The sequence below is a fragment of the Hetaerina americana genome, unplaced genomic scaffold (genome assembly GCF_022747635.1).
Source record: "Hetaerina americana unplaced genomic scaffold, ioHetAmer1.1.p SCAF_6, whole genome shotgun sequence".
Lineage (NCBI taxonomy): Eukaryota > Metazoa > Arthropoda > Insecta > Odonata > Calopterygidae > Hetaerina > Hetaerina americana.
The window spans coordinates 41,716,163-41,728,349 of record NW_027287205.1 but is presented as its reverse complement, the minus strand read 5'-3'; the positions used below and the strand labels follow the sequence as shown (position 1 = coordinate 41,728,349).

At 40.7% G+C, this 12,187-nt stretch overlaps 1 long non-coding RNA gene across 1 annotated transcript in view; it reads right to left on the bottom strand.

The window, feature by feature from the left end:
* Positions 1 to 7,527, bottom strand: part of LOC139695061 (uncharacterized) — a 624,365-nt gene extending 616,838 nt beyond the window's left edge. Inside the window, exon 1 of the long non-coding RNA XR_011702263.1 lies at positions 7,151 to 7,527. This is a non-coding gene — a long non-coding RNA (uncharacterized lncRNA). The remainder of the gene's footprint in view (positions 1 to 7,150) is intronic.
* Between the last annotated feature and the right edge of the window lie 4,660 nt (positions 7,528 to 12,187).

Genomic DNA, 12,187 nt, shown 5'->3' with positions numbered 1-12,187 from the left:
AAACCCAAAATGATCATCCCCTAAGTCTATGCCCCCTAATCTATCTTGCATGGGTACCCTTACAGGAGCAATTATCTCTGCTCCAACCAGCACTCTCCTAAGGGTCATCGGAACGCGTCCTCACATTACGGAGCTTTGACATTTTTCGGAAAACCGGCTAACACTGAGTCAAAGTCTTCTGGCCAGATTCCCTCATAGGTACTACGATTCAGTCCACATAGACTCTTTCTACTACGTTTTCCTAAATCTTTAGGTAGTCCCACAGGAATGGTGTATGTCTCCATGGCCTTATTTTATTTCATCTCCCTTAATGCCCTTTCTATCTATTTGTCGAAAATGCCTGAACCTAAGGCATCTTCATCGAAGTCATATTCCCATTCTATGTATGAGTTTGTTGGCCAAAGTTCTTTACCATATAGTTATTCTATATATCCCTTCCACCTTTTCTGTGTCAACTATTATCTTATAGTATTCGACTTATCTTAACCGACTTTTTAATTTACATTAGTGTTTCAATCTTCTTATATTGCGCGCTAATTTCCCCCTTTTTCTGCTAATTTTTCATATCCTCACACTTTGTCTTCCACCATGGTTCTTTTCTCTATTTGTTTACCGTGTTAATTAATTATTGAACTCTTAATACTTGATTCTATCTTTGAATTTACATGTTTCTATATCCTACTCTCATCTTTCTTTTCAATCATCGCATCGCATCCATAATCCATGGTTTCTTTGTTCCTATACTTTTTTGGCATTCCTTACCTCTTTTTTTCCAACATTTGCATTTTTCCTCCAAAGTGCTCCGCTCTTTTCACTCTCTCATGATTTCCTTCATAGCCTGTTGATACTCCTTCCTTGTTAATCTAGATTATACTTCTGAATTCCATTTTTTAATTCGTCACCCCAGCGTAATCTTTATGAATCGGACTTCACTCTTCATGTCTACTAAATCGTGATTAGAGTACACATCCGCTCCGAGGAAACTGGGGGGGGGGGGATCTGAATGGTGCGATGACTGCAGGCTACCCACCGCCCGCGTTCAAATCCCAGAGACAATAAATTTTTTTCAGTTGCATCCCGATCCCCTACTTGCGGTGCTTTGTGGGGAGCATTTTGATTGAGTATGACGTCCGTCGCATGGGACGTTATACTGCGGACCCCTTGGCGCCTTTCGACAAGAGTAGGCTAATACCAACGCCTGGCTTCTCTTCACCCTTACTTTCTTATCGATCCCTGATAGCGCAAATGACCTTAGCTGTTGGTCGCTTCCCATAAAAACTACTACTAGGAAACTGAAAGTATTGATCACACTTCCTAACCATAATATGAGGTAACTGATACCTTTTTCAGCCACCTGACATTTACCATGTACACCTACGCCTGCTGTGGTGCTTGAACCAAGTGCTGGTGATGATGGCCCTCTGTTTCTTACATAACTCAATTTCTTTTTGCCCACGGTCATTTCCCGTACATTAAGCGTAGTCCTTCCCTTCATCACCATCTCTTCCTTCGCCTAATGACGCATTGCAAAAGCCCACCACTATCAAATGTTTCCCTGCTGGAACACACGCGATTAAGTCCTCTAACTGATAGTATATCCCATCGATTTATTCCTCTTTATGGTATATTTATACATATATTTTATGGCAAATCATAATACTGCGGTACTATTTCGGATGAGCATGGTTATTCAAATAATTCGTTTCCTAAATTTAAGTTTTAATGTTGTTATTTAAATTTTAATCCACCAGATGATTTTGAATTTAAAAACATATTTAACTCCCATTCTAAAGGTGTATGCCCACTAGAAATTTCCAATGAAACTCAACGTGTTCGGAAACCGGGGAGGAAAAGTTTTCAGCAAGTGAGGAGAAAATAGTATGAGATTTTTCTCGGAATGGAAGAAATCCCTCATCAATATCCTGATTTTTTTCGACATGTTCCAAATGGAAACGTCCGTACTGAGGAGAAAAATATGCCCACCGTTCATTCGGGCAGAATCCTGCGCCGGCTTGCGAGGTTGATGGTATTATCGGACTCATTATGCTTTGATAAGTTTTACTTTTTCAGACTTATAAATTCCTAATAAGGTGCGCATTCATTTGAACGAAATGACCCGAGTTTGGTTGGTTGAGGACTACGCATTGTGGTAGTATGAAGTGCTGATTGTATTACTCATCTCATAAAAGTTAATTTGATCATGGGTGGAGAAAAATAAATGGAAATACATTTGAATCGCGAAAATAATTAGAGTGAAGTTTTTGTAGGAGCTTGAACTTTGTCCTCGATTTGGGTAATATCAGTCTCTATTGCTTGAATTTTTTTTGAATAAATGTAGGTGATGCATAGATGTAATACATATTAAATTTATTTAACATTTGCGTAATATTTATCTAAATGGATAACATTAACTAGGAATATAGCCTTACTTCCCTGAAAAGTACTTTTATGTTCATTTTGTAACGCGTACGCAGCAGAATGTACATTGGCATGACGCATTTATGCAATGGAATATGCACCTTTATTTCTTGAATTATTTTAATCTTAAACAACCAGTTCCTAACCCACGTCGTATTGCAAACGTAAGAAAAGAATTTGGGTGATATGGTTAATTAATGTTTGACCATATATACCTCTAATGCGGTACAATATTTAGAAAAAATAATGATATCTATAGCATTTGTTTCATGATCACATCATTTTAAACAAAAATTACTAATCATCCGATGGTTTTGGCTTTGGAAATACAATTAACATTCACAAGCAGTATTTGACTATCAGAGCTTAAAAGCATTCGTGTTTCGAGCTTTTTCTAAGGCAATTGAAGTCCTCATCACTTTCCTTCGCAGGTTTTTCTGCCTGTTACTGTTCTGAGCATGTCGCAACGAATTTACTTCAGGAATCTGTTTCCAAATCTAAAACTCCAAAGCAGACAAAACTACCGTAGTGCAAAATTTACATTAAAAATAGAAATTTATTATTTGTAACACAATCGTTTCGTAGATGCAATATTGTAATTATCTCATAAATACGTTAAAAAGGTGAGCGTGAACAGTTGTAAAATATTATTAACCCTTTTTACTAAAAATATAATAATGACTGTTCTTCCTGTTAAGGCATCTTCAATCTCGAATATGACGTATAATTGAAGGGTCGTGAAAATTAGTTTTATGTACCGCAAGGGTATTGAAATGGAAACTGTGCCGTCTTCATGCATTACATGTTGACAGTTACATATTTCATTGCTGCTTCAAAAAATTTTAGAGTTCATTTTTACCTAAGATCTAAATTTTCATCACAATATTTGGTAAGATATCACTTTGATGGATTTGTTGGTATTTTTAGGAAATAGTCTTAATTTTTCTATCTCCGAACCTCATGCAGAGTGGTACTCTTCGGTTTGAGTTGGGATGCGTGCCCCTGATCCCCCCCTCAACCAATCCTTCAGGTGACCTAATACGCATGCATTTTTTCTCCTCCTTTTCGCGATGTAGGTTACAGTCTCCCTTCTGTCGAGTACGTCCATAGATCACTGCATGTCAATGTGTCCACAATCTGCCTTGCCACCGTTCCCGAGTATCTCCCTAATCGACGTCTAGAAAATACATAATCCAACCACACCTAAGATTCCACATCTTCGCGCTATAGATGTAAGTAAAAACACAAGTTAGTGAAATTTATTATGATATCTCTATTTGTTTGTGAACTCCCTTGAAATGTATACTCATTTCGTAATAATTTCATCTCCTACCGCTCTAATTTCACCTATTAGTTTCCATATCTCTCCTTTTGCCATGCTTGAAGCGCTTTCGGACCGAAGAAATCTCGCGAAATTTATGTTCATTGTTCTCTTTATCGTTCATCATATGCGTTAAATATATTTGTAATATTCAAGTTAAAATCCTCGCCTCGTTCCCGTCTGCTCTCTCTCATTCAGTGCCGAGAATATTTTCTTCGTCATAAGGACTAAATACTAAAACCAAAAAATAAAACCTTTCCCCTCAATTTCTCAAACCCTCGAAGGCTCCCCACATTCCCCGATTCTTACCCCCTTTTCCGCCCAGTTTTCCTTATCACGTCCCCTCTTCGCAAACCCCTACCATATTCCACCCTCTCCCACCCTTGCAGAGACCTCTTATCCCATCTTTCTCACCCTCCCGTCTGGAAACCGCTTATCCCAGAAACCCATTCGGGAACTCATACCCTTGGGAAGAGGGAGGTGAAAGGGGTAAGCCGCGACGGGATGGAGGAAAGCGGCTGAGATGTGAAAGATACCCTCACGAGAAAAAATGTCGGAAAAGGTGGGGAAAGAGATTCTTCATACGATTACCTTTTCGTCTCCGTAGTTGTGTGTTCCTATTCCTGATCTCCTACTCGTTATTGTTATCGGAGGGGGAAGAGGGTAGGGAGAAGGAGAGGACAGAAAATGTCAGAGGAATAGGAAATCGAAAAATCATGGGAAAACGGGTTGGGTCAGTAGAATTCGATTGATGGGTCGAGAAATATCGATTTTTAGGAGGAGGGCCCCCAAAAAGAAAACACACAAGGTTTTAGGAGTTCCAAAACTTGCGGTGCATGAATCTGTTCTGATAGAATTGCTGAATCCTTCTGATACTTTTCGTCGGAAAAATTTCACGTAACTCGGTCAAATAAAGTCAAGTTATACTTCTTGGTAATCTGTTCATCATAGTCATTAGTATTTCAATCTAAATATTAGTTTATTCCAGCCCTCCATTCTTCTCTATTCAGTGTTGATTCCATATCCACCTAGCTTTTCTGTTTTAAGTTGATCTTAATTTGTTCCATATGATATAAATATTAAAAAAATGAAATATCATTGAAGAAGGAAACAATTTCAGTCAAATGAATGAATAAGCACATGATAAGAAGCAAAAACAGTTATAACGGACCGTAAAAAAACCTAACTTTACTCTTTCAATAAATTTCGGCATGGAAATTAATTCCTCCATTACACCTTTAAACTCGAATGCTCGTTAATTTTCAAGGTATGTTAGATACAATGGACATACAGGCAATGCTATAATTATGGAAAATCTGGGAAATATGTGGAAATATTTCAACCTTGATAAAATTAACAATTGGCTCGAGGCAATCGCGCCTCTCCATTTCGTTCGTCATTTGTGTTTTTGACCGCTTCGGCGCAGCTGGGAGGTCTGAAGAGTCACACAAAGAGAGGTATGCGTCCGAGTTCCATGTGCGACCTGCCCTTCCCGTGTTTGTCTCTCCCTCCCTCCATGTGTGCGGAGTCGAAGTTGGAACGTGTGTTTGTGCTAAGTGGTGTGCGTGAAATAGATCGATTGGCTGAAACTTTTCCTGGGACCTGGAGAAGGCGTAGAGTAGGGAAAAAAATGTTGGTCGGGGTAAATTCTTGAGCCATTTGTTCTACCCCTTCACTTCTCTCCCTCTCCAATCCCTCGCCCACACCCCAAATTGTTCTTCCGTTAGATGTGGGATGTTACTGTTTTAAGTGGCTCAACTTTGTGGTCACCAGTAATGGAATCTTAGGGGGTCTTAACCCGAGGGCGTTCTTCACGACTAAGTGGTAATCGACACCCAGACGTTTACAAATCGCCGCTGCAAAAAGCGCGTAGATTTTGTCGAACCAGTAGTTCTTGAGCGCCCTACCCAAGCATTAGGCAGAGGACATTAGCCCAAAGGAAGAAAATTTTCCTTTCATTGCTGAAGACACTGAATTTTATCGAAGTAGGTGGATTAATTAAACATTAGCTACCCCTTCAGTAACTCACCTCTTTCCGAAATGATGCTTCAACATTTTTCATTCATTCATTCATAGGTAGGTAGGTTTTATTGACTATGCAACGGAAGCGGAGATAAATGGATACTATTTAGCGTGTGACAGATAAGTAGCTAAGTGTTTAAGATGTCAAAGAGTGGTAGCAAGCGTTATGTAAATTAACTTAAGCACTATTATATCAAGTCATTGCTTTCGTAAAAAAAACAAATTGGAACTATCTTTCTCTGGTTTACACATCGCAGATACACTTTCGGCCACGTTAACCTGGCAGCATTCATGAATGACTGCATGTTGCAAAATCTCCTTTGTTTTATGACGCGAGAGCCCCAGAGGGCTTTCCCAAAGCCCAACATAGAATCTTTAGCAACGGAAAAGGCTGCGATCGGTAGTTAAACAATTTTTGCGAAAGGCAAAAGCGATTACAATCCTATGCCCACTCTAATGTTGCCCGATAAATTGAACGAATTCGCTTTCATTAACTTTTCGTCTCTCATTACGTTTCACCGGGGACAAAAACGTTTATTTTCTTCAAGAAACTCATATTACTGCCTTTGTTTCCGGAAAAGCGGATGGACACTTATGGTTTCAAAAACAATGAATGCAGCTTTCGTCCTCATCGCTTACTGGAATTCAGCTCTTTTCAAGTCATAAAACAAAAAAATGAAATTTTCATGGGATATAAGTTCAATTTTGACTTTCACGATCTCGCTGGTCCTCACCCTTTTGCCCTTAAGCAAGCGATTTGTCTATTCGTTGCACAATTAGAGGAAAAAAGCCAAACTTTTGTTACATCTTGAATGTGTTTACAAGATGGTTTTCTCCTGTTTTCAGTATGCATAGCTATTCTTCATCAATATCTTATCAGTATTTGTTGGATGTTTTATCTTCCCGCAAGTGGCTCATTAAAAAATTAGTTGAAATATTATTCCCACTTAATCACAATTACTCTGCATATGTACACTGATGAATGTGATGGTTGCATATACGGGATGCATTTCATATACATTCAAAATTTCTCGAATCACTTTCCGTATAGGAAGATATTTAGGGTTCTTAATTAAAATGCACTCTTCCCCCTCAGGTTCAAATTGGAAAATCAAAATATATCTGACGCAAATTAACTGATAGCAAAATCCCTCAAGCAATATTTTCATAGGATCCACTTGGAAAAATTATTTTCCTCAAGGTCATCAACCACCTGCTATCCCTACAAACCCGACAAGCATGGGCAAACCTCCGGAGAAATCAGAGAGGGGCCCGGCTGGAAAAGCGGAGGGGAGGAAGCTATATAAATTTCTGTCTCGGGAATTCTTGTCTCTACCCTAAGGATCGCATGGAAGATGAGGAAAAAAATAAACGTCGATCACTACTCACCCTTCTTCCAGCCTCCCTCTTCTCCGGGAAGCCCCGTCCGCGGTCCGATCCCCAGGCCTGAACGACCGGTGCTCCGCCGGACTTTTCCCGGCCTTCCACTTGTGGAGGAACAGCAGCTCCTCCCTCCGGAGTCCGCACCGGTTGGGTGGGTGTATTCTCCCTTCAACTTCCCTCCGCTTCTCCTTGTAGTGACGGGGATAAGTGTTCGGTGTCCGCTCGAGAAACACTCTTTTCCCCCGAAGTAATGGAAGAAAATTACCTATACCGACACCCCCCTACTTCCGTTTAATTTTCTCGGCAAGGGAAAGAGAGAGGAGGAAAGGGGAACGATGGAAAGCTTTCTTGGAAAAAAATATTCGGCCCGAGAAAACAACCGACTGCTGCGGCCAATCGGTCGCCACTGTGAGAATCTTCACTCGGCTCCGTGTCTAGTTCTCCGCTCCATTCCCCGCACCCCTCACTCCTCTGCGTCCCCCCTCCCTGTTTCCTCTCTCTCCCCCCCTTACGCATCCCCCCTCGGGTCTCTTCCCCCCCGCGCCGCACATGACGCCCCATTCCTTTTAAAGAGACTCCATCCACCCCATTGCGCAGACTCGCAACGCTCCGCACCCATACCCCAGCCGTGGGGACGCATTCGTCTCTCCCCTCTCCGAGATCTCGGATCGGGTAGGAAAGGGGGATGAGGGGGGGTTTCGCCTTCGTATGCGCATGCGCTCTTTTAAAGGGCGAGGGTGGGAATGGAACGGGGGACCAGAAAACATCCCCCCGTCCCCCTCCCTGTCCTTTCCCCTCCTTTCCATTCCTTTTTTGCGGAGATCAAAACTCCCTCCACAATCCTTAACCCATCCTCTCCTTCCCCCTATCTTCTCTCCTTCTCTCTCTCTCTTTTACGAGTAAAATTGAAACTAGGCTACATTGTCGGCTCGTGGAGGACGTCTCAAAGGGAGTTTACCACGAGACGCTTCTGGTTTAACTCATTTACGCCTTCGAAGTCGTTCCGGGGCACACCGCCCCCGTAGCTCCCCTCCAAAGAGACATACCACAACGCCTTCGAATCCTAAAGCCTCTCGCACACCACCTTTCCCCCGTTCTCCTTCTCCTCATCCTCTTTTCCGAACTCTCCATTCCAATTCTTAAGTCCCCACACACGCACTCCCTCCCTCCCTCTCTCTGCTCCTCATCCACCCGTCCTCTCTCTCTCTCCCATCTCCCTTTCCTCCCGCTCCCCACTGGGCCAGACACCCCACATATTTATTTGAATAATGCCACGCCGGGATGAAGGAGGTGATCGTGATTCCACGCTTGGCCTTCGAGGCTGATTTAATGCGCTGGGTGTTCCGCTGCGCCCTGATTCAATGTCCGTCCATTTTGAGGCAGTCGGAGCCCAGACGATGATGACGTTCATTGTCGACTGAGCTTAAAACATTTTCATAATTTCGCCTCGCGTCAGAATTATCGCGAGGTAGATGTTATTTTTTTTTCTATTCCGCGAGAGTCAAAGAGGCGCATTCTCGTTCGCGAAGTCTATTCCGCGCCGGAGCGAAACACAAATAATCGCAAGTAATCTTCTTTCTCCGGGGATATCCGATGTAATAAAAGGTTTTTAAGGGTTGGGGACGAAGGTCGGAAAGGTCGTACTTTGCCGTTATGATTTGAAATCATGAACTGGAGTTACCAAATCCGATGATTGGTAACTGCAGTTCATCATCCAACTCTCTTCAACTTTAATACAAATATCTTGTTCCACGTCTTTCTTAATTTCCTTCTAACGCTTATGCCACGCCCTTCCGATTAAAATAATTCATTTTTTTACCCTGCTTGCTTCAACATCTTTTGTCAACTCCGCTCGAAGTGCGTTCTGCATGCTCTGCTTATTCTTTTATGTAGTATTTCCCAAATCGTTTACTCCTCCACAAATCTTTAAACCTGCTCATTTCATAACTTTGCGTGTCCCGTCCAGATTTGTAATTAGTTTCTAGTATCATGATTATGTAAAAGTGTCATAATACGTAGATATTCCACAACGGAAACACGGTATATGTGTGTGTGTGTATATATATATATATATATATATATATATATATATATATATGTATGTATACATACATACATATATATGGGTCGCGATAGTCCAGGCGTAGAGCACTGGACTACTGACCGGAGGGTCCCGGGTTCAATTCCCGGGTCTCTGTCGTTGGCACGAAGTTTCAGAGCACCTGCAGCTCCACCCAAGCTATGTTTATTTTTCGGGTACAAGATCTTCCTGGGAAACCATAACTGGCACAGGAAAAGAAACTGGTGCCTGATGTATGAATTTCACACGCCATTGGGCTTAGTACTGGGTGAACTCTGCCATCACCTATCAAACCGACCTTCGGGTTCATTATTGTGTCTATGGTTATATATATATATATATATATATATATATATATATATATATATATATATATATATATATATATATATATATATATATTCAGTGCGACAGGTATGGGATGAAAATCAACATTAGTAAAACAAAGGTTATGCGATTTTCTAGAAAGAAAAAGGCTAAGCTTAACATTAAAATAGGAGGGCAAAAACTTGAGCAGGTAGAACAGTTTACGTATCTCGGAAGTGTTTTGGACCAACGCGGTCAAAGTAGTAGGGACGTAAGGAGCAGACTTGCGCTAGGCTAAGAGGCTTTCACAAGGCGGAGGGAGTTAATGACGGGGACGTTGAGTAAGGATGTTAAGAAAAGACTCGTAAAAACTTTGATATGGAGCGTAGCTATGTACGGCGCGGAAACGTGGTCATTGAAACAGGAGGATAGACGTAGATTGGAGGCTTTTAAAATGTGGGTGTGGAGAAGGATGGAGAAGGTGAAATGGACAGAGAAGAAAACAAATGAGGAAGTACTTGGTATGGTGGGCGAAGAGAGAGGTTTGTTGGGAGAAATCCTATGGAGGCAGGAAAAGTGGATGAAGGGTGTATTGACTGGCAGTGGGATGTTGAAGACTGTGATAGAGGGGAGAATGTTAGGCAAACGAGGAAAGGGAAGGAACAGGATAGGGATTTTGGACGGGATGAAGGGAGGAAGAAGGTACTCAGAGATGAAGAGGGACCTGATATAGAGTAGGATGATGGATTTTGTGTTTTGTTAGGAGTAATAAAATGTTTGTGTGGTAGTTGTGTCCATCCAACAACCTACCTTAACCGGTAGATTACCTTAAAAAAAATATTTGTGTATCTGTGTGTATACACATTAATAGTGACTGCTCGTACCCAGATGAAGGTCGCTGGGACCACCGAAATATCGAAGTGAGTTTCGTATGAGTTAATTTTTTATTTTTTCTATAAGTGCATGCAATTTTGCATCAATATATATATGTATATTTATAAAATTTTTCATAAAAATTATTTAAAAAATTTTTATATGGAGCGTGGATTCATATGGTTGTTGAAGCAGTATGTATGACATAGATTGGAGATTTTGAAATGTGGCTGTTGAGAAGAATGGAAAAGATGAAGTGGAGTGAATGGTAAACAAGTTAGGAAGTGCTATGCATGGTGGGAGAGGGGGAAGGATTATTGGGGGAAATCAACGAGAGGTAGGAAAAATGAATGCTGGTCGTTTATCTTGCCAATGGAATGTTGAATACTGTGATAGGGGAGACTGTTGGGCATATTATAAGGGGTAGGAATTGCAATGGCATGTTGGACTGAATGAAGGAAGGAAGAAAGTTTTCGGAATCGAAGAGGAGCTTAAAGCACCACTGGGTGTCATTTTATATTTGTGGGAGAGGTATGGAAATTTTTGCTGTGTCGTGTGGTAGCTTGTGTTCATCCAAAACCTACGTTAACCGGTAGATAACCAATAATTATAATTATGTGTATTTATGTAGGTATATACATGTATAACAGGCTCATATTTTTTGTTCACATTTAATCAGTGTAAGCATTTTCCCTATTTTACGTTTACGTAAGTATAATTTTTAAATGATATTCATCCTTAATATCCGTTGCGATCATTCCATCAGCCGTTGTTTTCGAGAGTTGTTCCCGGGGGTCACCGCTATATACATCCTCCGTACTTAAAAGGAATATACGAAGTTTTAAGCTTTCCTCTATGCCATATCCGGGCTTAGGTTGTATTTCCGTTTATCTCTGTTGAATATTTGGTGCACTTGGCACACTTTACCCATGGATTCTTCAAGGTTATCTGAGTTCTTATGAAAGCTGCGATGTCACCAGAAAAAGTGGTAAATAAATTTGTCTCCGTATGCCTATAGTCTAGTTATTCTGATTTTTCTAGTTACATTAGTTGATACTTCCATCCGCTTCGATTTCTGTTAAGTTTCGTAACGAAATATGCAAATAATACCCTACTCAATCGGCTGTAGTTGCGAAACCAATACTTTTATGTCTTACTGTGTAACAAATCGTTAATAATGTAATTTATGCTAATGATTCAAGTTTTTTAAATTTACTATTAAAGACATTTATGAGAATGTAATGAGAAGGAATAACAACATAATCAAGTCAGGGATTCAAAATTATTATCCCGGTTACTCTTCTTAAATTTTAATAAAGATGAAATAAAATGAAATTTTTTATTAATACCGCGCCTAATTTGGGAAATTGAATTCTGTTACTTTCCCTTTTCACTAACGGAAGTGTTTGAATGGATCCCATTCTAATTACTCATATAAATATTTTAGTCTTTTTTTTAATTTCTTCACTATGATATCATTCCAATATAGCAACACCATAGTAGCACTGATTTAGTGCTGGGCGAAACTCAGAGCAGCCGTAGATCCTTTTGTAGAGTGCTCAGTCAGTTAAAACTCAGAAGATTTACCAATAGCGAGCACTTTATCGCATAAAATCCTGGTGGCGTGAATAGGTAATTTCTTCCAGTACATTTGACTCACGTAACTTTAACTCCATTACCGCGTTTAAAGACAGAAATTCGCTTAGCTTGGCGAAGTCGCCACTTTTTATTCCCCCGGTGGCGTTTTTCTCCCAGGGCCGTGGTTTACCGACCTCGCGACATTT